The sequence below is a fragment of the Pelmatolapia mariae genome, linkage group LG20, assembly GCF_036321145.2.
Source record: "Pelmatolapia mariae isolate MD_Pm_ZW linkage group LG20, Pm_UMD_F_2, whole genome shotgun sequence".
Lineage (NCBI taxonomy): Eukaryota > Metazoa > Chordata > Actinopteri > Cichliformes > Cichlidae > Pelmatolapia > Pelmatolapia mariae.
This window is the reverse complement of record NC_086244.1, coordinates 35,085,709-35,111,969: the sequence shown is the minus strand read 5'-3', so window position 1 is coordinate 35,111,969 and position 26,261 is coordinate 35,085,709. Positions and strand designations below refer to the sequence as shown.

The following is a 26,261-nucleotide window of genomic DNA, read 5'->3' as shown; positions in this document are numbered from 1 at the left end:
TATTTTTCCTCCATCTCCTTTCTGCTGCCCTGCAATTTCTTTTGAGTTTTTTGACTTCTTCGTTTCTCCAGGGTGATACATGTTTTACGTTAATCTTTTTGGTGGTGAGTGGAGCAACGGAGTCAAGGCTTTTCTTCAGTTTGAGGTTAAAATGATTAAAAATAAAATCACAGGGTGCAGGTAGAATCACAGGGGGGCATTCGTCTAAAACCCTGGTAAAATTTGCAGCCACTTCAGAGGGTAGATAGCGCCTCCTCACAGTTCGCACCGAGGTCTCCCGCTGAATAAAACCGGTGATGTTAAAAAACACACAGTAGTGGTCAGAGACAGCCAAGTCAACAACAGAGGACACACTGGTGGACAGCCCATGGGTGATGACCAGGTCCAGAGTGTGTCCTCTGTTGTGAGTCGGCTGCATGACGTGCTGGGTAAAATCCATACAATGAAGAATGTTTAAGAATTCTTTTGATGTAGGGTCAGAAGGATTATCTATGTGCAGATTAAAATCACCGGTTAGAATTATCATATTATATTTTGAATGTATGTTTGTTAAAAACACTTCAGAGATTTCAGCCGACGCTGGTGTGACAGCGAGGGGAGTCATGGGACTACATCGTAATCTGTCCTGCGGGTCATTTAAAAGCAGCTTTGCTGGCTAACCACTGCCGTCAAAGCAAAAAAACTAAAGAAACATTGTACCTTCATTCTTTTTTCCTTACGTCCTTCTAACCTTTTCACTGTGTTTTCTTTGCGTCTTGACAACAAGAGTGTAAAGTTAATAGCAGTAAATGTCAAGGCTTCTGATTCTCAGTGAGATAGAGCAAGCTAGAGGAGCAGAGAGGGATGTGTTAAATGAGGGTTAACTAACACACTGATCCCAGAACACACCCGATGTACAAATCAAGTTTTCTCCTTAGTTCGTTTTCATCCTCCTAGTCCTCCTCCTCCTCATCTCCTTGTAACCTCGTTTTTATTCCTTGGGATGAAAAAGCAAAAAGGGGCCCAAATCTACTCCTGCAGGAACAATTGGTCATTGTTTGTTTTTTTAAACTGCTGAGATATGAAGCGATCCTCGCTTGTTTGTCTCTAGTTAGTCTGCAGTTTTAATGTTAACACAAATGCATGAGTATTTTACTGACTCACTAACTGACACTGGCACTATTGGGGGTTTAGAGGCGGCGTATGTACACAGATTGAGGAGGATCTACGTATGACGTGGACAACAGTGGAACCGCTCCGCCCGCTCAGTTCTTCGTCAGGCCGCTGCGCCGCCTCGCCAGCTTAGATCTGCGGGGAGAGTTTTATGTTGTGAGGAGAAGGGAATGTTTTTGAAGGGTGCAGAAGCTGCACGTTTGACTGTGGTGTGAGAGGAGCGTGTGTGTGTACCTTATCCTTCCTGCTAGCAGAGGACTAAAAGCGTACAGCCATTCGTTCATGTCTTTCTCGTTGTTGGCCTGCAGGAGGATGCCTCGATGTTTTGTGTACACTGCAAATGTGTTGGGCATCTGAAAAGAAAACATCACATTATATTCATGTTCATTCAAATGATAAATCCCAGTCCATTTGCCATTTCATCATTCAATGTGTCCAAAATTGGCCAACGTGCACCAAAACCATTTGAATGAATCTCATTAAAAACAAACGTGTTACATCGAGCCTTTCTCTATCCTGCCTCAAACCTTAAGCATGGCCTGCTGGTCTTTGCTGTATTCCACCTGTGCTGTGGAGAGGTTGACGGCGCCTCGCTCCACGGGGTCCTTGTCGCTGTTGTAGATGAAGACGTAGGGCCGGCGAACAACCACAAAATGCTTCACCTATGAGTTAGAGCGAGGCTCCACGAAGCTTAGAAAACCCTTCTTGGACACAACAGATCTGAAAAGAAGAGATTTGATTCATTTATTTTTTTTTTTAAGAGAGTGCTTGTTTTTCTGAGGAAGAAGCAGAGTTGGTTTGTTTCCAGCTGAAATCATCCAGGTTCAGGAATTTGAATCGATCCACATCATTTCTGCTTGAACTAGAGAACATGAGTGTCGAGTATAGAGTATACGAGTATAGACAGAAAGAGGAAAAGTTAGTTTAACAGCATTATTTTTTATGAAGTCCTACTTGGTGCTAACATTACAGGGTGTCTGTTTACAGCAGTGTGTCATGTTGCTAAAAAAAAAAAGTGAGTGACGTGAGCAGAGTTCTGACATATCAGGAAGTGAACACAGTGACTGAAGCGGTGTTCACATTCATCCTTGAATCATGACAAAACGTGAGGAATCGCACTGAGGTGAGACCTTGACAACAGATAAATCAGGAGCCACAGAGTGTCAAGTGTCAGCCGACACCAATCGGGACAATGATAAGAGAGAAATTCATTTACAGACACGTGAAAAAGCAGTCTAAGGTTCTGGATCTAGATTATTACAACACATCATTATTTATTTAAAACAACCCAAAATGCACAAATGACTATAACCAAGTACATGTGACCTGTGAGTACCTGTGATTCAGCAGCTGATGGAACCAACTTTAGCAGCAAAAACTTGAGGTAATCGTTTTTTATTAGTGTTTCACAGCAGTGTGGACGGATTTGTGGCCCATTTGTCTTTACAATGTTTCCTCGGTTCATTGAAGTTTGCAGATATTTATTCATTCACAGCTTTCTTAACGTTCAATCATGTTGAAGTCTCAACTTTGAGCCACTGCAGCACCACTCTGTTGTTGCTTTGCTGCTGCGCTCTGGAGTCACTGACCCAACGATGATCTCATTTGACTCTAGAGTACTTCATGGCTCACTCAGTGACCTAGACACTTTGCAGGTTCTTTGGCAGCAAAAAAAGCCCAAATAATCATCACGATTTATTCATAACACACGTGAAAAGACCCAGGAAAACCGAGTTAACGATAAAAACGATAACAAAATAACGCTGAAAACTGATAAAAACCCTGAAAACCATACATTTCACACCTGAGCCTCAACTCTTGCGGCCCGGTACCAAACGACTCACGGACCGGTACCGGTCCGAGGCCCGGGGGTTGGGGACCGCTGATCTAGTGCATTTGATTAGCACTTGGCTAATACTGACCCTCTTAACTAATTATGGAAATAGTCTTGGATGTACTTAGTTTTTTAAACATCTGAATTTCGGCTGAGTGTTTGTTAAATAAATAATGACGTGGTATAACGTGTTATGTGTTGTTCATCTGAGGTTGCATTTACCTCATATTAAGACCTACTAAGGACCTGATTTATTTTTAATTATGTCCTAAAACATAAAACCTGAGAGCTCACATAACTGCATATGCTCAGAATATATACAGCACACATGGATACAAATGACTGCCTTGCAGCAGCAATCTTAAGACCATCACTATGAGCTCTATACAAGGTTACACTGTTCCTGTTATTAACAGCAGGGGGCACTATCAGCCACAGACTGAGAGCCAGATATGCTCTGCTGGTGCCTCATTGGCCTCATTGTTCCTGAGGTAAGACTCTATAGTGAGAAACAGCTGAGGGGGAAAACATTGATCTGGAAACGTCTGAGTGTTACAGAGGATATACATAGCACTGTGGTTCAGTGTCACACAATCACAAACAAATACAGAAAAGTAGTAAAAAGGGTGTTGCCTCCAAATATTGCTTTTACTGGTTTGGAGCTTAGGAGGCTTAATATCGACAGGCATGAATGAAGACAGATCAGAACAGCTGTTTGATCACAGCATCCAGTACCAACACAATCATCCACACTCAAGAGCCCTGTTGGCTTCAGAGTCAGCAGCTGAATGTCTAAAATATGAAATGTAATTTTTTGGTCCATCAGCTACAGCTACAGCATGAACTGCTTAAAGTGAGAAGCAGCCTAAAGCCCGACAGATTCATCTTTCCAGACTGAAAATATCTCGCTGCCCTTCTCGTGGATGAGGGTCACCCTTGATCCTGCAGCAAACATAACAGGAGCTCAGGATCACAGTGAGCACAGCTAGAGCAACATTACGCTTTAAAAGAAGATATTAAACTGTGTACAAAGGAAGCAGTTACCACTGTGTGAGTAAGCGGGCGATCGTGGCTCAAGAGTTGGGAGTTCGCCTTGTAAACCGGTTCGAGCCCCGGCCCGGACAGTCTCGGTAGTTGTATCCTTGGGCAAGACACTTCACCCTTGTCTGACTACTGGTTGTGGTCAGAGGGCCCGGTGGCGCCAGTGTCCGGCAGCCTCGCCTCTGTCAGTGCACCCCAGGGGGGCTGTAGCTTGCCATCACCAGTGCGTGAATGTGAACTGGATGTGTAAAGCGCTTTGGGGTCCTTAGGGACTAGTAAAGTGCTATACAAATACAGGCCATTTTAATAAGAAAACAACATGTGCACCAATCCTGTACCTGGTGCAGCAGGTAGGTACCATGGCAGGGCAGGCCTCCACTGTGATCCACGATGGCTGGGATGCACCTGTGCATGGAGGGAGGAGGAGACACAGCATCCCAACTTATAATATTCTTCATGGAGATCATTTTTATGGTTCCTTTAAAGCTTGTGCGTGAATATAACACTCCAGGTGGATACTCACTCTCCAGTGGGCTCCAACTCGCTGATCTCAAACCAGACCAGCAGGTCGTACTTGCTGACACACTGACCCAGGTTGGATTTGGTGATGGTGTTCAACTTGGTGGCTGGAACTGACACACACACACACACACACACACACACACACACACACACACACACACAGAAGCTCAATGTTATCAAGCTGAAAATTTTCTGAATTGAAGAGAAGATGAATAAAAGTGAGGAGTATTTACTACATGCTTTGGGTGACTGAATGGAGGATGGATAGGTGACGTGAAAACACTACTGACCCTTTATACTGAGCCAGTAGCTCACACACTTCTATTAAATCTGTCTATAGAGCCAGTAATCACAGAGGATAGATACTGGAAGCAAACTGAAATGTTAGGAGGAACTAAATCACAGATTACAACACCAGTGGCAGCACCCTGCTGTCTCACACATCAGGATCACGGTCCTGTTGAAACGGGCTAATCGCTAAAGCTCACAGTTGCATTCGTCTATACTCAATATGATCGAAAGGAATGTTATTACACTTGAAAACTGCTCTACTCACGTCTTCATTGGTGTGAATGACATGTCATTGATCCTGAAGCTGTCTCCTCAGGACAGTTTCTAAGCAACAGATGGGAATAGGATAGTATTTCCTGGATGCTGTTGGAGGAATGTTGACTTAATAAAAATACCTTTTATTTATATATGCATATAAAATTAGCCAATGTGATTAGAATACAATCGTTTACACATTTCTAACAAAATCTGCTGCATTAAATATGAATTATCACTGCATGACTGGATCTGCTGTTTGACCCCCACCAACCTGTTCACGTCCTGGCCATGGAGGTGCAGCGGGTGCTGCTGGTAGTGGCTGAACACTTCAAACACGACGGGCTTGCTCTTGATGTTCTCAATAAAAGACTCTGTAACTTCGACAGAAATCTGCTCCAACAGATAAAAATAAAGGGTTTGACAAACTGAGTTAGAATAAAATCGTTGAAGCACAGTTAGTGTGTGTGTAGGTGCAGATGTGTGTGTGTGCACTCACATTCTGGATGTGGTAAAAGCCCAGAGGAGCTCCTTTGCCAGTGTTTTTCAGAGGCTCGGTGGAAAAAGCCTCATTGTGACGGTGCAAGAAACTGAGGGGTTCATTCTGGTTCATCACAATGGTGATCTAGGAGTTAAGATCAGGGCTCAAAGCAAGCCACTCTGCTTCTATGCCAGACACATTCAATCATGTCTTTATGGACCATGTTTGTGCATTAGGTCACAGTCGTGTTGGAAGGGAAAAACACCCTCCCTAAACTGTTCTCACAGTGTTTTAAGCACAGACTGGTCCAAAACGTCTTGGTAACCTGAAGCGTTAAGATTTCCTTTCACTGGAACCGCAAGACCCAGGCCAAAGTCAGAGGAGAAATAAATGAATACTATTAAAAACCAACTACCTCACTGACAGACCACAGTACGTCAAGCTGAAGGACGTCACGTCTGACACTGTGGTCAGCAGCACAGGAGCACCACAGGGAACTGTGCTGTCCCCTCTTCTCTCCACCCTGTACACCTCTGATGTCTGCTACAACTCTGAATCTCAGATGTTTGTGGACGACACAGTCATCATGGGGTGTATCTAGGACAGGGGTAGGCAACTCCAGGCCTCGAGTGCCAGTGTCCTGCAGGTTTTAGATCACACCCTGGGTTAACACACCTGAATCAAATGATTAGTTCATTACCAGGCCTCTGGAGAACTTCAAGAAATGCTGAGGAGCCATTTAGCCCTTTAAATCAGCTGTGATGGATCATGGACACATCTAAAACCTCCAGGACCTCGAGGTCTGGAGTTGCCTACCCCTCATCTAGGATGACCAGGAAGAGGAGTACAGGAGTCTGGTGAGAAACTTTGTTACATGGAGTCACACAAACCACCTGCAACTCAACACTTCAAAGACCAAGGAACTGGTTGTGGACTTCGGGAGGTCCAGACCAGGTCCACTGACAGTTCAGATAGAGAGAGAGGAGGTGGAGGTGGTCAACAAGTACTATAAAAATGGAGGCAACTTTGCCTGTGGTAGAATGTATACAATGTATGAAAAAATCTTTACTGCAGATACTAATTTAATAATACTAATTTTGTGTTGTAAGATTTATGAGTTTCATGCTTTCATAGTGGTACTTGGGAGAGCTTGACATTTTTCTCAGGTGGTGTGCACTGTAAAAAGTTTGAGAAACACTGATAAGGGGGTCTGTATGCGGCAGTCATACACACAACTGGACAGTCCAAAAGTTGGCCTACCTATTACTGGCTGAGGTTTTAGTAGAGTTGTGGCTGAACCACATAAAAATATATCATTCATTTTAATCTCCCCAATCAATGATAATGTTATGTTGGAATGTTGTTAAAGAGGGTCAAAAATGTTTCAACCCAGTTTGTTTTGCAGATAGCAGCTTTAATATAGGGAGGACACAACTTCCAGACTGTATGAGTAAAATCAGGTTTTTTCTCTTCGTCAGTTTCAGTTTCTCTTTTGCCTGTCACTGTTCCCTGTCTGTTTTCTTACCTGGTTCTTCCTGACCTTGTACTTTCTCCTCACGTTCCCCTCTTTCCTCTCTCCCTCTTTGGACTGACAATCATACACAAATAGATTGTATTCAATTAGATGAAAAAATTACATTCATGTGAAAAAAAAAATTATTAAGATCACTAACGAAAAGTCCTCTCTCAGTGTACTTTCAACCAAAAGGCAAATAACCAAACCACATGAACATCTAATAAAAGATATAAAATATTGAAACACTGATCCAACATTATCCTTTATTGATGGATCATTTGTTCTTACACTTTTACCTGAATGTGGCTCCTGTTTTTGAAAAAGCCTTCCTTATATCCATTATGAACCTGGCTGTCTCTCTGTACACAAACACACACACACAACAGGAGTTATAAGGTTAATGGGCATTCAGTCAGTTAGCTAGTTAGTATCCATTTCAAACAGGACAGTGGTAACAACGGCAGGCTACGGACAATTTTAAGTTTTAGATTTTAAATAGGCTGTATACATTTCAGTGGGAGCAACAGGACGGTCAAATGTCGCAGAATTTACTACAGAGTAGGACGGATTGTAGGGTAGCAAACATCATTGGAAAACACGTTTTCAGCACTGCAGGTTACCTGGGTGTAAGGTTTTTCAGCTAAAAAGAAACACGACTCCTATCTAACTACATAAAGAGTAACTGAAGGTTAAATGCTGCTAATATGTCCTGTTTTAATCCAGCCAATCCACCTCCGCTCTGCTGCGTCTCAGCTACCATCGCTGTGGCAGCAACGACCCTAGAGCCAGAGTGGGGGCGAGCTGGAACAAACCATTTTGGGAGGGGGGAGGGGTTCTCTATACTTTTGTTGTTCAAATGTTCCGTCTCAACCAAGTACTGTATGCTTTTTATATTTTTAGTAGTGTGTCACACAAACAGCAAATATTGTCAAAAAAAAAAAAGAAGTAAGAAATCTTTGGGGGTGCTTTGATTCATTTTGGGGGAGCTGAAGCACCCCCAGAAATGGGCTAAAATCGCCCCTGCGTAGGAGCATGTTTATAGAACTTAAATATACCAAATATGTCCCGATTCTTCCGGCTTGGGCAGGTGACGCAGAAGTATGCTGCCAGGCTACTAGCTCGTGTGTGACACCTGAGGTCGCTGGTTCGAATCCACGCTGTCCCTCAGCAGCTAGTGGGCTTCTGGGCTGCGCTTAAAGAACCGGAGCCCCTCACTCTTTTGCCCTTTTCTTTTCCTTTTTCTTTGCGCAAAGGCGGCCTGCCCGCCATCTTTCTCTCTTTCAAATAATGACACTTGCTCTTTCTTTCCTCTTCTCTCTTCTCAGCAAAACACTGCCACAATCAGCTCTCTCAGCTGCTCAACAGCCCATCTCAATCTGCTCTCTCACCTCCCAACAAATGCTTCTAACTCACTCAATTTACGCTCTGTACACACAATCTATTCATCAAAACTTAGCTATTTTGGGGGGCTTTCTCAAAATCTTACTGTTATTATTGTAGGACTTGCTCACAAACTCTTTGTTTCCTCACAAAATGGACACAAATCACTTGCATCTGCACTCTGTCCCTCAGCAGCTACATACACACCCGCCGTTCCGACTCGGCCTTGGAGATCAGCATACCAAGGCGTTTGGAAAAGTCTAACAGTCTAAACACAGTTTGCTATCAGGGGAGAGATTGTTTGCTATGTTCAGCTCCAGCCTCCAGACCGCAGCTGGCGCCGATATGGTAGCCGCATGAAATAACGGTGGTGTTCTTTCTTTAGCGCGAACCACTGCATGTCAATTTTACAGTCGTCTAAGGTCCATCACTGGTCTCTCACCACCAGTGTTCACGACAGCCGCGAGCCTCTCCCAGATGTTGTCAGATGTTGTCAGAGTCTCAGTACTCACAGCAGCCGCAAGCTTCTCCAAGATGTCATCCGTGCTGCATCTAATGAGTGTGAGGTTATTATACTGTCATATGTTACATTATGCTTTTAATCAAAGAATGGTTGAATCATGATACTGCTGTAGGCCACATTACACTTATACTTATTATAGATGGTGTAATCATTATGTAGTTTAGTTTGCATTATACTCCTGACTTAGAAGAAGGTGACAACTATAAGATTTATTAGACTGATTTGTATTACATTATACTGCTGATTTACTGTGAACGAGTTACACTGTTTTATGACATTCCATCCTGCTGATTTATAAAGAGAATACTGTTTGCAGACAATCATGGCCTTGCTTTTCTGATTGTTGGTTTTATGGCTAGGTGGGGGCCACCAGAGGATATAAGAGTTTGAGTAACAGTCTGACATTTTGAGATCTGCTGTGACCCTCTTCATGCACATCTCCCATCCGGATGGTTAATGCTCAAAAGTGTTTGTATGGAATAATAATAATAATTGTATGGAATAAAGGGCACGGGGGCTCTCCCGAACCCAGGCTTCTCGTGGAGAAGAGGGCGTCAATTGCATTCAGGGACCAGTTGATCAAATCCGTAATTCTTCTTTTAGGTGTTTGAGAACAGACTGTAAGACTCTTCCAGTGTAAAGGGAGACAAGTAGACAAGACTAGACAGAGGCACGAGAAAGCCAAGCAGGAAAGATAAGGGAGAGGGAGAAAGTGTGACCGCCTTCATCAAGAGCCAAACGAGACACAGTTCTGCTCTCTAGGCGAACCAGCCCTTGTCCACCTTCCTCTTTGGGCAAAAAAAGTGCAGCCTGGGGTAACCAGTGTCGGTTATCCCCCCCAAAAATTGATCCTATCAACAACAAAATCATACTACGACACACACTAATAAACTACATTCACTATGACCTCAATACCTAATACACAGTCCAATATTTCTACAGTGTACTGTTATGAAAACAACAGAATGATGATGAGACACTGTGGTAAAGTTTTAGAGGTTTATTTGCAGATAGTTATGAATACAGGATAAACACTGTGGGCTCCAGGAGACGGGGCAGAGGTAGTGAAGGTTGTCTGAAGGCACACTCAGACACTGTCACAGAAGGTTGCGGAGATCCGTAACGTTGAAACGTCTGCACAGAAACAGAGAGTGAGCAAAGGCAAGAACTGATGGAAAATGTGACATGACTGTGGCATGATACCTTGGTAATGCAATGATCTGGTTGTTTAGAAGCCAGCTTGAAGACCTCATGAGGAACAGGCGAGTAATCAGCTGATTGTTGACAAGTGACCGAGGGACAGGAAGGTGGAGGAGTATCCCCTAAAAAAGACAAGCACACGGACAACAACACAGGCATACACCGAAAGAGGAGAGAGAGAAAGAAGCAGGCCAGCAAAAGAGGGCAAGGGAACGATGACGTCTACAGAGACCCATTTTCATTTGGTACATCGTGTTACCAGATGTCAGTTTGTGATGTTAGATCCCAACTTGTCAGTCAAGAAACCTTTTTCCAAAGATATCAGCACAAACCAAAATCACTGTGCGGATTAAAAACAGTAAATTGTCGAAGTTTGTGACGGATCATCCCATTTTCTGTTTGTAATCTGATTAAATCAGATGTATAGCACTGCCTGCATTTGTGAGTAGTGTCTCACTGTTGTTCAGTGGGTGCAGCCGTGTTGGGAGAGGGTCGCCATGGCTATAAGCCAGGGCAGCTTCCGGGATGATGGTTCTGGCTCCTATTTGTTTTTACTTACAGGTGATGACGTGAGGGGAGCCGCGGTGGTATCGAGCGACGGACTCCAGTGCAGAATGCTAACTGGGCTGGGATGTGATGGGCCCAGTGGACGGACGAGACTGGGACAGGAGGCTCCTCGTCTGCCTGGCACGAGGCTGGCCTGGACCCCGCTCAGCAAGAGGAATTTCTGTCCAGCTCAAGAACACACAAGGAATATTCGTCCTGGGTTGTGGGACTGGGTGGGATTTTTGTGCACGAAGAGAATTGTATTTTGACCAGTTTTAGAATAATCTTATCTAGTCTCGGTGGCAATTTTAGCATATTGAGAATATTTTATTGTATAATTTATTTCTTAGTATCTGGTTTGTCTTATTCCTGCTGTCCACCTGGTGGAATAAACAGTTTCTGATCAGACAATCACTTCTGTGTTATAATGTTAACTGAAGTTTCTCAGGTCAGATGACCAATAGATGATAAGAAATATACTCTTAGCAATTATTAGAGTTGAAAAGTACTTTGCAAGTCAAAGTACTAAATCGGGTTAGGTTGAGGCTTAATCCTTCACCTTAAATGGTTCAGATTGTCTCTAAATGGATGAATGAAACAATACTTTCCTGTCAAAAACAATATTTTAGTCAGGGCTAGCAGAAAGTTTCATATATATCATGAACATCTTTCCTATTTGTCTTCCTATAGTTTAGTTTCATTTTCTTACCCCACCCCCAACCGGTGGAGGCAGATGGCCGCCCTCCCTGAGCCTGGTTCTGCCGAAAATGGAGTTTTTCCTTCCCACTGTTGCCAAGTGCTTGCTCATAGGGGATCATTTGATTGTTGGGGCTTTCTCTGTATTATTGCACAACCTTTATCTTACCATATATTTCAAGTTTATATGTTGTGAATTGGCTTGATTTAAATCAAACTGAACTGCATTCAATTAAAGCCAAATATAACTTGTAATCGAATCTATTCAAATGTAAAGTCCTCTCACTCAATTTGGACTAGCACTGAAAAACACACTGACATCCTCTGTTTCCCAATTAGCAGATCAGAGGGTGCTGTTTTATTCATGACTCAATACTTGAATGGTTTTATCCTGTTTATAAATAAACATTTTAAAATGACATTGCTTCATTGTATGATTAGTTCTTTGTCTGTGTCAGTCCTTAATACACACACATGTATACAATAATTCTAGTTGCCACAGTCTCCGGAGATCCTATGCTCTGTTTTCTCATACTTTTCTTCACTGTTTACCTCATTCTGCCCAATAAAATGTACATTTTTGTAAACAATGACTTGTTTTATGCCATTAAAAAGAAACATGTCTCCATACGAGGACGTACTTGAAAAGAAAAAGTCACCACTTTGCATTTTACAAATCAAGTAAACAAACACGGGGCTATTTATCATATAACTAACTTTTAGGTATGTGGGATAGAAGGACTGGAGCTTTAAATGTTGTGCCTCCATAATTATTCTAGAGTCTTTACAGTGTTCAGCCCCTGCTGTGATTTGGTTCTACATACATAAACTTGAAGTGAATTAATCCACCTGTCCACAGGAGATCACAGGAAGATGACACCAAACATCAGAAGATCTTATTGTGCGCCACAGTAAAAGGCTGGTTTCTTGGGACTAAAAGCACATAATAAACTACAGCAGAAGCTCACATAAAGCAGGAAATAAGCAGGCAGCACTTCATCTGCTAATGCACGTTTCCCACTTTTATTGTTGCCTCATTCACTAACAGTTCAATGGTGCAAGATTACCATACACAGAATTAGGATATCTGCATGACACATCTGGGGTTAACTGATATTAAATTTCAGAGGGGGAAGGTGGGAAATATCACGGCTAGTTTTGTTTGAAAGGCATCAACAGAAAAACAAACACAGAAAAAAGTGATGAGGTGAAGAAAGACACAATAAGTCTGCTGTCGTTTTAGATGTCACCAGCTACTTTGTATAGTCCTATATCTCTGATATTAAAAAATTAAAATGAGTTAAAATACACCTTTATTTTGATAGAGTTCAGATGGATGCCTAGCATGACTAATGAGTAGATCTCCTCCAAAAAAACAACAGACTTCTAAGATTTAAACATCTAGTTGCTATTGGTATGGCGAGTAGCCTTCAGTAATAGTAATAAATCACACAGCAATAGTACATTCATGTAGTTGTAAAGTATTCAGAATACATTACTTCTATAATCTTTGGTGGAATACATTTTAAAATTAACCTTCCCAACACTGTCAACAGGTTAGCACCTCATACCACAGTACACCAAAAGCAGTCTCATGAGCGCTGGGAAGGACAGGCCCAGAGCCCAAAACAGACAGTGCAGGAGTGACAAGGTTAGTAATTGTATGGTGAAAATTATACTTTTAGTTATCTTGATTGGCAAAAGAAAAGTAAATACAAAATCTGCTTCTCACATATAGGGCATTTCCAAGATTTTTTTTTTTTCAAAACTTCTTCAATTTCTTTCATTACAGCTGTCCTGTGCCAGATGTTCTGTTGACCCACAGTGAGAGGCATCATTTCAGAAACACCAGGAAGACTGAAACTCATCGCCAGGATCAAGCAGGACTCGTGATCTTCACCAGCAGCTCCCTCACAAGAGGGATAAACCCAGCATTTCATGAACACTGATGGAGACCTTTGCTTTGTGTAATGTTAGAAGTACTCAGATAATCCTCAGAGGGTCTGGACTTTTACATAATATAATATCTTTAAGTCCTGTAGAAAGTTAAATATATGTTGTGCTCTCTGGTTACTCTGGTATGAATGACTCTGAATTACTTTATGATAAATAACACACTATTGTCAAAAAACAGTGAAAGAATTCCAGATCACAAGTTTTTAGTTCAAATACAAGTAACAACCTTTGACTTTAATCAGGTTTTATTTAATTGTGTCAGAGAAAACATCATGTGCTCTTCATGTAGCTGAGTACATTCAGTGTTTAAAACAGAAGTTGTGCAGGTCTGAGATCAGCAGTTTTCTGAAACACCAAACTGAGGTCCTGTTAATGCTGATGTATAGCGACACAGTTACATGAGTGATTAATCCTTTTGACTTTTTGTCTTTAAATTTATCAATAAAACAGCTGCAGCTTTCACTGACAGCACATGTGGTACTTTAACCTTTGTACTGTTTTCTTCAGTTAATGTTGCAGTTAACATGTGAACATGTTGGATGATCTGTCTGCTGTCACTGGGTGGTGCTGAGGTCTGAATCTGAGGGCAGCTCCTGTAATCACAAAGAGAACAGAATCATCAAACTGAAATATAAAGTTTATCTCTCAAATCTGAAATAGAGCTGATTCCTTCCCTGTCCTCACACACTCGGGATCTGAAGTTGTTCAGTCCTACAGTTCTTTTTTTTTTTTTTTTTTTTTATAAAACCTGTCCCGTTTGGTTCTTTTGCCATCAGAATTATTGTCTAAAGGCGAAGAAAGATGCCCAACGGATTTACTTTACCAAATGGACCATCCCAGCCTTGCCGTAATGGTCCATTTGATTTACCTTTTATTGTTTATTTTATTTTATTTATTTATTTTTTTTTTACTTGCTAGATACGGGACAGGGGAAAAGAAAAAGGGAGAAAGAAAGAGGGGGAAAAAAAAACAACAAAAAAACAAAACAGCGGAGAAGAGGGACGGGGATAAAGGGCAAAAAACAAAAACCAACAAAATAAGCAGACAAAAAATACATATATCGATCACCTGGATCACCTGTTGAGAAAGAAAAAAGAAAACAAGCAGAAGAAAACGAGAGTAATAGAATAAACAACATCAGAATGATATATGGGAATATAACACTAAATACTCAATATTAAACATTATTGTGCAGCACGTACGATCGACAGCGCACAGTGTGCTTTGAGGTAGGAGCCAAAAAGGGTGTAGTTTGTGTGTGTGATCAGCTGTGTGTACACCTGTGAGCATGAGCGCGCTTGTATTTAAAAGGTTCCTTAATGTAATGATCTGCTAGAGGGTGTGGGGGGCCACAGTCCCATCCTCCAGGGCATGAAGCAGGTATGGAGGAGATCAAAACTCCAGACATCCAGAGGCCCCCAGAACACAAGAGACCAAGGAAGACCAACAGAGGGGCAGCCGCGCCACTGTCCCAGAAAGAGCTGAGGAGAGTCCCAGATGAGGGATCACTCAGCAGCCGCGGAGCAGAAGCCAGGGGGGGTTGCAGTGACGTGCCCGTGAGCTCCGCCGGCAGCCAGCTGTGCCTGAGTGACCGAGCCCCAGGCCGAGAGGCCGAGGACACCCCACCCCCGAAGTGGCCCGAGCGAGCCCCAGGTTCCAGGCCCCGACAAGCAGCCACCAAGGAGTGAGCCGGTGTGTACCCGGACGCCCACCCCCGGACACAAAGAACCACCAACGCACCGATGTCTGAGGGCGTCTGCCACCGGCAGGGGAAGTGGTGGGGGGAGATAGGCCTCCAAACCTTGGAGGGCCTGAGATGTCCCCAGAGAGGTGGCGTCTGATACCCAACCTGACATATAGACACAGACATACAGGCACACTCAAATACAAACATCCATTCCCACCCTCATGCTCTCATAGGTAATTACTCCACACTCAACCAACGTGGAGACAGACATAAAGAGACGCTGTACACACAATCACACTCCCCAAGCGTACTCTAAGAACCGGGTCTAGGTACCCTTGCCCCTGGAGGGGGAAACTGCACCCAGACCCAGGTGGTGTTACCCTTTTCCCTGCAGTGGGGAGAAGCAGACTGCCCCGACTCCGCAGCAGCAGGGAGGCCCCACACACCAGACCCCAGTCGGACGGCCAACTCCTCCTCCTAGCCCCCCCGCTCCAGCAGGCCGCAGAGACCGGGGGTGTGAGAAGACTCCAAACCTCCCTCTACCCGCTCATATGTAGTGTTGATGTATATGTGTTCTAAGGTGCAATTAAAACCCAGGAGGGCATGGAGCTACCTGCCAGAGAGCAGCAGGTAAGCGCATAGCCCCTCCCGATAGCCCTCAATGTCTACGTGTATTTAAAATTGAGAGGTGGGCAACGACGCCAGGGGTGAGGTGTACACCCTGATGGTAATTTGGAGTCCGTGTTGTGAGCCCACCCCCAAGATCCTATATGTATGTGTTATGAGAGTGTGAGTAATGTGAATGTCTAAGTTGTGAGATAAGTTGTGAGTCCTACAGTTCTGCCGACAGCTGACATATGAGCTGTTTATTTTTTATTTAAAGGCCTTATATACTAACACATTTTCTAATATCATGTTTACCTTTGAGTTGTTGATGCTTTATAAATGGACATCTGCAAAGATGAGATGATGGAGCAGGTTTCAGTCCTGGTTCAGTCTGCTGCTGCATCCTGGTCACAACATACGGAGGTGTTATCAGCAGTGGTATTGAACAAGAAATATTAATGCTTCAAATTATTTGTCCTAAAGGATGCAAGCTGTACAGAGTACTGCACATGTGACTTTGTGAACATAACTCATTAAAAATAATCCAAGTGATTGTCTCCCAACTCTTGAGCCAATAATCCATAGCTATTGACTAATGAGGGGTTACTGAAGTGCCAGGTTTTTAAAAGTTGGTGTTAATGTCCTTCCACATGTGGAAAGCGACAGAAAACATGCTGCTGTTTGCACATATTTAATAATCAGCTCTGCACAGGAGCAGAAGCAGAGTCCAGCCTGTTGCTCTTACAGTATAATACTCATAATAAAAGTACAGTAACCGTGGTTAGTCACTAAGCAGCCCGGTGCGTTTCTCTTGATTTCTTTAGTCAGGGTAAATTCATTCACCTGCAGGGGTTAGCTAAACGAACTTTACAAAACAAGTTTCCCCTACAGCTAGCTAGTAGCTAGCTAAGAACCTAAATTACGGATTAGCTTACAAACACATTTAACTTACCAAAAATATTGCGTTGGGGCCTCAGGTCCTCCTGTCCGGTAGTCCAATTTACTGAAGAACACCTCAGGCTGTCACTTTGAAATAGTCGGTAATGTAAACGCTGGACCTCTCAGCATCTGCCATTCCCAAACAGAAACAAGCAAGTTTGTCCGTGACCGCAGCCGCGCTGTCAGTGTTTTCTCCAGTCATTGGTCAGTATTATAATATATGCAAATACATGTGGGTCGGAATCCCCCCCCAGCGCGCCCCCGGAAGCCAAAACAGTGCCAGCAGAGTGAAACTGAAAAATGGTTTGAAACCGAAAAAAAATGGATTGAAACCGAAAAAAAAAATTGTAAGCGAAAACAAAAAATTACAGTTTCAATTAATTGTTTTTCACTATCATTTTTTTTTTCGGTTTCAATACAAGATTTTTCAGTACATTTATTTCAGTTACAATATTTTTTTTCGGTTTCAATCCATTTTTCGGTTTCGTTTCAAGGTGGCACGTTCTGATTCCACAGGAATAGTAACGGAAAAACTCGACTCTCCGATCCTCTGTCATATAAATCTGCGAGTGGTCTCTGCGGCTTTTCCCGCGCACAATGGAGAAAAGGGGCTCTGAGAAAAAACGCCATGTGGTACCCTGGCTTAACAAAGCGGAGTGGGAGCAGGTTCGGGACTACCTTTACTCCACGGACACCTCTCTACAGATGTTTGCGTTAGACAGGATATGGGCTTGGAGGACCAGGTCCGCTGATAGTTTCCCCGTTGCCGTGAAATGCACAGCGTACCTCGTGCGCTGCCAGGTGCGGGACCGGTCCGGACAGCTTACCGGAGATGACTTGATCCTGATGTACGGGACGGCCCTGGTAAGATTTGTTAATCTTATCACGGATTGCCATCAGGGGAGAAGGGCCCAACCGATGAAGCGACTGGCTAGAAACTTGAACATCCCCGAGTGGTTGGTGGATCTGAGGCACGAAATCGCGCATCAGAAGCTTCCTTCTTTGAATTGGTGCCGAAAGGGATGTAAGGTGGCCCTGGAGTGGCTCCAGCAGAAGTTTTGGTCCAGACAGCTGGGAGGAGCCCCCGATGAGCGCCAGGAGGATGAGCTCGTTGCCAGGCAGAAAGAAGTGGACGCCCGTCCCTTGCATTCCTCACCGATGGACTTGGAGACAAGTGAGGAGCGCAAATGGGCAGACGTGCAGGCTGAAAGAGCACTTGCCCTCAGAGGTTCTCCGTGGCAGGTGTGCACTGATAATATCTCATGGAAGAACTATGCCATTGGTAAAGTTCCTGGACAGTCGGACGACCTGTCGTGCCTCATGGTGGACAATTATACGATAATGACTGTGTCTGACCAGCCAGTGGAGCTGGAGAGCAGCCCAACACGTAGCAGCATCCCCGGGGCCTCGGCTCCAGCTGAGGGCCTCCGCTAGAGCAACAGTGACCTCAACAGACTGAAATGTGGACTGAAGCTGTTTTATGTCTCATGAATTTGGTTCCTCTTTGTTTTGAATTAAACCATGTTCTTTGCAAGTGTGTGACATTTAATAGACCAAACAATACATCTGAATCCTGAAAACTGATCATCTGATGAACTGACACTGAAAATGTGTCGTAGTTGTGGTCATTTGGGCCAGGTGGAAGCCTTTATGTTCTTTGTGTTTATTGTTAGTAGGTGGCAGAGAAAAAGTTTAAAACATTCTCTGCACGCTGGAGCTGAAAGTGAAATAAGAAGAGTTTATTCATCCCTGCGGAAATTCTGTGGTTACAGTCGCTCCGAGACAATAAGAGCAGTAACACACTGAACAAAATTAAATAACACAACACATTACACAGTTACAAAATATAAGGTGTAGCTGTAATATATATATATTTTTAGACATTGAATTTATAACACTGAATTTTTATTCTCCAAATTTCCTTGCAAAAAAATTCACCATCAAATATTCACCTGCAAAAATTTCACCTGCAAAAATTCAACTGCAAAAGTGATGACCCTAAATGACCCAAGCCAGAGCAATCAGCACTAGATCGAGTCGAGCGGCTCTCAGCCAATTAAATTACGCTGTTTGATCACATGACATCGTTAGCCAGCAGTGTGTCTCCTAGAAGAGAGCTGTTTAGAGGTGAGTGATTAAGGCTGTATCCCACTTCAGGGGTTGTATCCCAATTCAGGGTCTGCAGCCTTAAAGTACGCAGCCTCAACGATCCTCAAGGGCCGTGTACTCAAAGACCGCTAGGCTCGTGAAATGGGACAGTCTAGCCTCCGTCGCGCTGCCCAGGTTGCCTAGCAACCATAACACCAACCGCTGGAAACGTTTCATACAGCTTTGTTTGACAGAAATGAAGGAGAACATATTTTGTTCGTGTGTTTGTTTCTACACGAGCTTTGTGTGATTTAATAAGTATCTGAGGCTGAGACCACAGGACTGTAAAACATGATTGTTGGCCTTCATATCTACTGAACGGTCATTTAAGATTAGCTAGTAAATAACAATTAGTTAATGTTGTTCATGAGACTAAAGTCAGTGTAAATATGATATGGCCAATATTATAGTTATTATATTAATTATTATAAGTTATTACAGCAGTGAGTTTGAACTCTCAAACCAAATCACTTCTATTGTCACATCACATGTGCAGGTACACTGGTACAGCACATGTGAGTGAAATTCATGTGAATGAACTCTGTCAAATACTGAGCTTCAGTAAAGATTCAAGTTCCAGTTATTTATAAGTCCTATCACCTTAAATCTTCACTCAAAGACAAATATCTTTGACAGTGCATATATAGGTGTATTATATATAAGAGACAAATGTTGTTAGTTTAATATGTTGGCATTACTAAATTTGGCTGAATACTTACATATATGTGTAAAAAGAAAATGTACGAGCTGTGAAAACTGTTTCTAATAAACAGAGTAGACTGATATATTAAATATTCCTTCATTGGGTGAGAAAATCAGACCATGTCATAACTGCTTTAAGTCATACAGAATAGATAACAGAGCCTTAAACAGGCTGACTTCTGCTAAATGGGTCAAACTGGGCAGAAAGTATACAAACACATAACATCCTTATAGAATATGATGTTACACTATAGATCAACTTACCTCAGAATATATAAAGCATATAAACAGTTACAGCAATATGATGCAACAAACACAGCAGTACTACTAATCCAAAATACTCAAAGCTTCATAGAACTGAAACAAACATTTATTTTTAGGTCCATTCTGCTGCTGATACATACTTTAGGTTTCTGAATATTAAACTTGTTTCTGCCTTTCATAGTGTGTAACTTGAAGGCCCTGAGTACTTTCCCCCACACTGAAAACACTGGAATGATAACATTATTTGAACATTACCTAATAAGACTGATTCAGGACAGACAATTAGTTATTTTAAACTTTTCTAGCAGTGGTCTAGACAGACACCAGTAGTGTCTGTCTATTCTCTCCATCTGTCAGCTGCTGCTGGCTCTTCCTCCTCCTCTTCCTCACACACTGCTGAGTTTGTCCTGGTGGATCATCAGGGGTGCAAAGCCTCACAGATGATGTGCAGCAGTGGGTCCCTCAGTCTGTCCTCACTCTGGACACTTGCAGTTGTCACACATGGAAATCAAATGTGTGATAAGCTGCAGGATTCAAACACAAGTGTAACTTATAAATACATGTTCATACTTTTATTCCACAATCAGAGAGAAAGAAACAGAGAGAGAGTGCAGGACAGACAGACAGGTGACAGTCTCAGGTGTATACACTGCTACAAAACAGCACAAGAGAAGGAGGATTTAGTGTTTGTGTTATTACGAGTGCTAAACAAGAAGAGTTCCCAGATGGTACAGTGGACACATGTGTGACTCCTGTGATTAAAGCATCTTTCTTTCAGCTTAACGAGTGAACCGTCAGCTCGTTCAAACACACGTTAAAGGGCTAAATGGCTCCTCAGCATCTCCTCAGTCACCCAAAGCATGTAGTAAATACTCCTCACTTTTATTCATCTTCTCTTCAATTCAGAAAATTTTCAGCTTGATAACATTGAGCTTCTGTGTGTGTGTGTGTGTGTGTGTGTGTGTGTGTGTGTCAGTTCCAGCCACCAAGTTGAACACCATCACCAAATCCAACCTGGGTCAGTGTGTCAGCAAGTACGACCTGCTGGTCTAGTTTGAGATCAGCGAGTTGGAGCCCACTGGAGAGTGAGTATCCACCTGGAGTGTTATATTCACGCACAAGCTTTAAAGGAACCATAAAAATGATCTCCATGAAGAATATTATAAGTTGGGATGCTGTGTCTCCTCCTCCCTCCATGCAAAGGTGCATCCCAGCCATCGTGGATCACAGTGGAGGCCTGCCCTGCCATGGTACCTACCTGCTGCACCAGGTACAGGATTGGTGCACATGTTGTTTTCTTATTAAAATGGCCTGTATTTGTATAGCACTTTACTAGTCCCTAAGGACCCCAAAGCGCTTTACACATCCAGTTCACATTCACGCACTGGTGATGGCAAGCTACAGCCCCCCTGGGGTGCACTGACAGAGGCGAGGCTGCCGGACACTGGCGCCACCGGGCCCTCTGACCACAACCAGTAGTCAGACAAGGGTGAAGTGTCTTGCCCAAGGATACAACTACCGAGACTGTCCGGGCCGGGGCTCGAACCGGTTTACAAGGCGAACTCCCAACTCTTGAGCCACGATCGCCCGCTTACTCACTCAGTGGTAACTGCTTCCTTTGTACACAGTTTAATATCTTCTTTTAAAGCGTAATGTTGCTCTAGCTGTGCTCACTGTGATCCTGAGCTCCTGTTATGTTTGCTGCAGGATCAAGGGTGACCCTCATCCACGAGAAGGGCAGCGAGATATTTTCAGTCTGGAAAGATGAATCTGTCGGGCTTTAGGCTGCTTCTCACTTTAAGCAGTTCATGCTGTAGCTGTAGCTGATGGACCAAAAAATTACATTTCATATTTTAGACATTCAGCTGCTGACTCTGAAGCCAACAGGGCTCTTGAGTGTGGATGATTGTGTTGGTACTGGATGCTGTGATCAAACAGCTGTTCTGATCTGTCTTCATTCATGCCTGTCGATATTAAGCCTCCTAAGCTCCAAACCAGTAAAAGCAATATTTGGAGGCAACACCCTTTTTACTACTTTTCTGTATTTGTTTGTGATTGTGTGACACTGAACCACAGTGCTATGTATATCCTCTGTAACACTCAGACGTTTCCAGATCAATGTTTTCCCCCTCAGCTGTTTCTCACTATAGAGTCTTACCTCAGGAACAATGAGGCCAATGAGGCACCAGCAGAGCATATCTGGCTCTCAGTCTGTGGCTGATAGTGCCCCCTGCTGTTAATAACAGGAACAGTGTAACCTTGTATAGAGCTCATAGTGATGGTCTTAAGATTGCTGCTGCAAGGCAGTCATTTGTATCCATGTGTGCTGTATATATTCTGAGCATATGCAGTTATGTGAGCTCTCAGGTTTTATGTTTTAGGACATAATTAAAAATAAATCAGGTCCTTAGTAGGTCTTAATATGAGGTAAATGCAACCTCAGATGAACAACACATAACACGTTATACCACGTCATTATTTATTTAACAAACACTCAGCCGAAATTCAGATGTTTAAAAAACTAAGTACATCCAAGACTATTTCCATAATTAGTTAAGAGGGTCAGTATTAGCCAAGTGCTAATCAAATGCACTAGATCAGCGGTCCCCAACCCCCGGGCCTCGGACCGGTACCGGTCCGTGAGTCGTTTGGTACCGGGCCGCAAGAGTTGAGGCTCAGGTGTGAAATGTATGGTTTTCAGGGTTTTTATCAGTTTTCAGCGTTATTTTGTTATCGTTTTTATCGTTAACTCGGTTTTCCTGGGTCTTTTCACGTGTGTTATGAATAAATCGTGATGATTATTTGGGCTTTTTTTGCTGCCAAAGAACCTGCAAAGTGTCTAGGTCACTGAGTGAGCCATGAAGTACTCTAGAGTCAAATGAGATCATCGTTGGGTCAGTGACTCCAGAGCGCAGCAGCAAAGCAACAACAGAGTGATGCTGCAGTGGCTCAAAGTTGAGACTTCAACATGATTGAACGTTAAGAAAGCTGTGAATGAATAAATATCTGCAAACTTCAATGAACCGAAGAAACATTGTAAAGACAAATGGGCCACAAATCCGTCCACACTGCTGTGAAACACTAATAAAAAACGATTACCTCAAGTTTTTGCTGCTAAAGTTGGTTCCATCAGCTGCTGAATCACAGGTACTCACAGGTCACATGTACTTGGTTATAGTCATTTGTGCATTTTGGGTTGTTTTAAATAAATAATGATGTGTTGTAATAATCTAGATCCAGAACCTTAGACTGCTTTTTCACGTGTCTGTAAATGAATTTCTCTCTTATCATTGTCCCGATTGGTGTCGGCTGACACTTGACACTCTGTGGCTCCTGATTTATCTGTTGTCAAGGTCTCACCTCAGTGCGATTCCTCACGTTTTGTCATGATTCAAGGATGAATGTGAACACCGCTTCAGTCACTGTGTTCACTTCCTGATATGTCAGAACTCTGCTCACGTCACTCACTTTTTTTTTTAGCAACATGACACACTGCTGTAAACAGACACCCTGTAATGTTAGCACCAAGTAGGACTTCATAAAAAATAATGCTGTTAAACTAACTTTTCCTCTTTCTGTCTATACTCGTATACTCTATACTCGACACTCATGTTCTCTAGTTCAAGCAGAAATGATGTGGATCGATTCAAATTCCTGAACCTGGATGATTTCAGCTGGAAACAAACCAACTCTGCTTCTTCCTCAGAAAAACAAGCACTCTCTTAAAAAAAAAAATAAATGAATCAAATCTCTTCTTTTCAGATCTGTTGTGTCCAAGAAGGGTTTTCTAAGCTTCGTGGAGCCTCGCTCTAACTCATAGGTGAAGCATTTTGTGGTTGTTCGCCGGCCCTACGTCTTCATCTACAACAGCGACAAGGACCCCGTGGAGCGAGGCGCCGTCAACCTCTCCACAGCACAGGTGGAATACAGCAAAGACCAGCAGGCCATGCTTAAGGTTTGAGGCAGGATAGAGAAAGGCTCGATGTAACACGTTTGTTTTTAATGAGATTCATTCAAATGGTTTTGGTGCACGTTGGCCAATTTTGGACACATTGAATGATGAAATGGCAAATGGACTGGGATTTATCATTTGAATGAACATGAATATAATGTGATGTTTTCTTTTCAGATGCCCAACACATTTGCAGTGTACACAAAACATCGAGGCATCCTCCTGCAGGCCAACAACGAGAAAGACATGAACGAATGGCTGTACGCTTTTAGTCCTCTGCTAGCAGGAAGGATAAGGTACACACACACGCTCCTCTCACACCACAGTCAAACGTGCAGCTTCTGCACCCTTCAAAAACATTCCCTTCTCCTCACAACATAAAACTCTCCCCGCAGATCTAAGCTAGCGAGGCGGCGCAGCGGCCTGACGAAGAACTGAGCGGGCGGAGCGGTTCCACTGTCGTCCACGTCATACGTAGATCCTCCTCAATCTGTGTACATACGCCGCCTCTAAACCCCCAATAGTGCCAGTGTCAGTTAGTGAGTCAGTAAAATACTCATGCATTTGTGTTAACATTAAAACTGCAGACTAACTAGAGACAAACAAGCGAGGATCGCTTCATATCTCAGCAGTTTAAAAAAACAAACAATGACCAATTGTTCCTGCAGGAGTAGATTTGGGCCCCTTTTTGCTTTTTCATCCCAAGGAATAAAAACAAGGTTACAAGGAGATGAGGAGGAGGAGGACTAGGAGGATGAAAACGAACTAAGGAGAAAACTTGATTTGTACATCGGGTGTGTTCTGGGATCAGTGTGTTAGTTAACCCTCATTTAACACATTCCTCTCTGCTCCTCTAGCTTGCTCTATCTCACTGAGAATCAGAAGCCTTGACATTTACTGCTATTAACTTTACACTCTTGTTGTCAAGACGCAAAGAAAACACAGTGAAAAGGTTAGAAGGACGTAAGGAAAAAAGAATGAAGGTGCAATGTTTCTTTAGTTTTTTTGCTTTGACGGCAGTGGTTAGCCAGCAAAGCTGCTTTTAAATGGCCCGCAGGACAGATTACGATGTAGTCCCATGACTCCCCTCGCTGTCACACCAGCGTCGGCTGAAATCTCTGAAGTGAAGTACTCGTGTTCAGCTGTCTGTTACATATAGATAAAAAATAAAGCTCTGACGTGACCTCGGGTCAGCCAGCCTGACAGTCAGAGAAACAGAAACGTGCTGGATTGTGGATCTCTGAGCTGCACATCAAAGATGCACCTATGCACAGATCAAGTCTCAAAAGTGCAATGTACCTCATATACATGTTGATGCGAGGCGCTGCCAGAGCAAACGTTTCCACTTCATTTGCAGAGGTGTTTTTATTTTGGATTGTGTATTTATTGTTTGCAATGTATATGTATTTGTTTGCAGCTCTTTGCACATATTAATAAAAGGTTGAACTAACTGATCAGATAAAGTCTGTGCGGTTTAGTTGTTCCACTCATATTAAACCAAATGAAAGGAAAAGGAGACCTAACATGTAACCCCTGCACCTCCACTGAGGAGGTGAGTTACATTAGTGCTTCCTCTTTATTAGAAAGTGGTTTGAGTGAATTAGAAGTCTGTTGTTTTTTTTGGAGGAGATCTACTCATTAGTCATGCTAGGCATCCATCTGAACTCTATCAAAAAAAAGGTGTATTTTAACTCATTTTAATTTTTTAATATCAGAGATATAGGACTATACAAAGTAGCTGGTGACATCTAAAACGACAGCAGACTTATTGTGTCTTTCTTCACCTCATCACTTTTTTCTGTGTTTGTTTTTCTGTTGATGCCTTTCAAACAAAACTAGCCGTGATATTTCCCACCTTCCCCCTCTGAAATTTAATATCAGTTAACCCCAGATGTGTCATGCAGATATCCTAATTCTGTGTATGGTAATCTTGCACCATTAAACTGTTAGTGAATGAGGCAACAATAAAAGTGGGAAACGTGCATTAGCAGATGAAGTGCTGCCTGCTTATTTCCTGCTTTATGTGAGCTTCTGCTGTAGTTTATTATGTGCTTTTAGTCCCAAGAAACCAGCCTTTTACTGTGGCGCACAATAAGATCTTCTGATGTTTGGTGTCATCTTCCTGTGATCTCCTGTGAACAGGTGGATTAATTCACTTCAAGTTTATGTATGTAGAACCAAATCACAGCAGGGGCTGAACACTGTAAAGACTCTAGAATAATTATGGAGGCACAACATTTAAAGCTCCAGTCCTTCTATCCCACATACCTAAAAGTTAGTTATATGATAAATAGCCCCGTGTTTGTTTACTTGATTTGTAAAATGCAAAGTGGTGACTTTTTCTCTTCAAGTACGTCCTCGTATGGAGACATGTTTCTTTTTAATGGCATAAAACAAGTCATTGTTTACAAAAATGTACATTTTATTGGGCAGAATGAGGTAAACAGTGAAGAAAAGTATGAGAAAACAGAGCATAGGATCTCCGGAGACTGTGGCAACTAGAATTATTGTATACATGTGTGTGTATTAAGGACTGACACAGACAAAGAACTAATCATACAATGAAGCAA

At 42.8% G+C, this 26,261-nt stretch overlaps 4 long non-coding RNA genes across 6 annotated transcripts; 2 read left to right on the top strand and 2 right to left on the bottom strand.

Annotated features, from left to right (window-relative positions):
• Positions 1-704: 704 nt before the first annotated feature.
• Positions 705-7,839, bottom strand: LOC134618768 (uncharacterized). Of its 3 annotated transcripts, XR_010091927.1 has the most exons (10): positions 7,713-7,839; positions 7,389-7,451; positions 5,595-5,720; positions 5,370-5,488; positions 5,106-5,203; positions 4,551-4,659; positions 4,366-4,432; positions 1,680-1,872; positions 1,387-1,505; positions 705-1,287 (listed from the first exon to the last, which is right to left on the bottom strand). It is a non-coding gene; the product is annotated as an uncharacterized LOC134618768 (long non-coding RNA). The 3 variants fall into 3 exon arrangements; XR_010573378.1 differs by lacking the exons at positions 7,389-7,451; positions 7,713-7,839 and adding an exon at positions 7,102-7,368; XR_010091926.2 differs by lacking the exons at positions 5,595-5,720; positions 7,389-7,451; positions 7,713-7,839 and adding an exon at positions 7,102-7,365.
• Positions 7,840-8,944: 1,105 nt separating this feature from the next.
• LOC134618978 (uncharacterized) lies at positions 8,945-11,858 on the top strand. The gene is made up of 2 exons (XR_010091946.1): positions 8,945-9,033; positions 10,757-11,858. It is a non-coding gene; the product is annotated as an uncharacterized LOC134618978 (long non-coding RNA).
• Positions 11,859-13,337: 1,479 nt separating this feature from the next.
• Positions 13,338-16,781, bottom strand: LOC134619560 (uncharacterized). Its single transcript, XR_010092010.1, has 3 exons — positions 16,639-16,781; positions 16,002-16,090; positions 13,338-13,986 (listed from the first exon to the last, which is right to left on the bottom strand). It is a non-coding gene; the product is annotated as an uncharacterized LOC134619560 (long non-coding RNA).
• A 1,920-nt stretch (positions 16,782-18,701) lies between these two features.
• Positions 18,702-25,311, top strand: LOC134618157 (uncharacterized). The gene is made up of 6 exons (XR_010091817.1): positions 18,702-18,752; positions 20,716-20,824; positions 20,943-21,009; positions 23,502-23,694; positions 23,869-23,987; positions 24,087-25,311. It is a non-coding gene; the product is annotated as an uncharacterized LOC134618157 (long non-coding RNA).
• Positions 25,312-26,261: the final 950 nt, after the last annotated feature.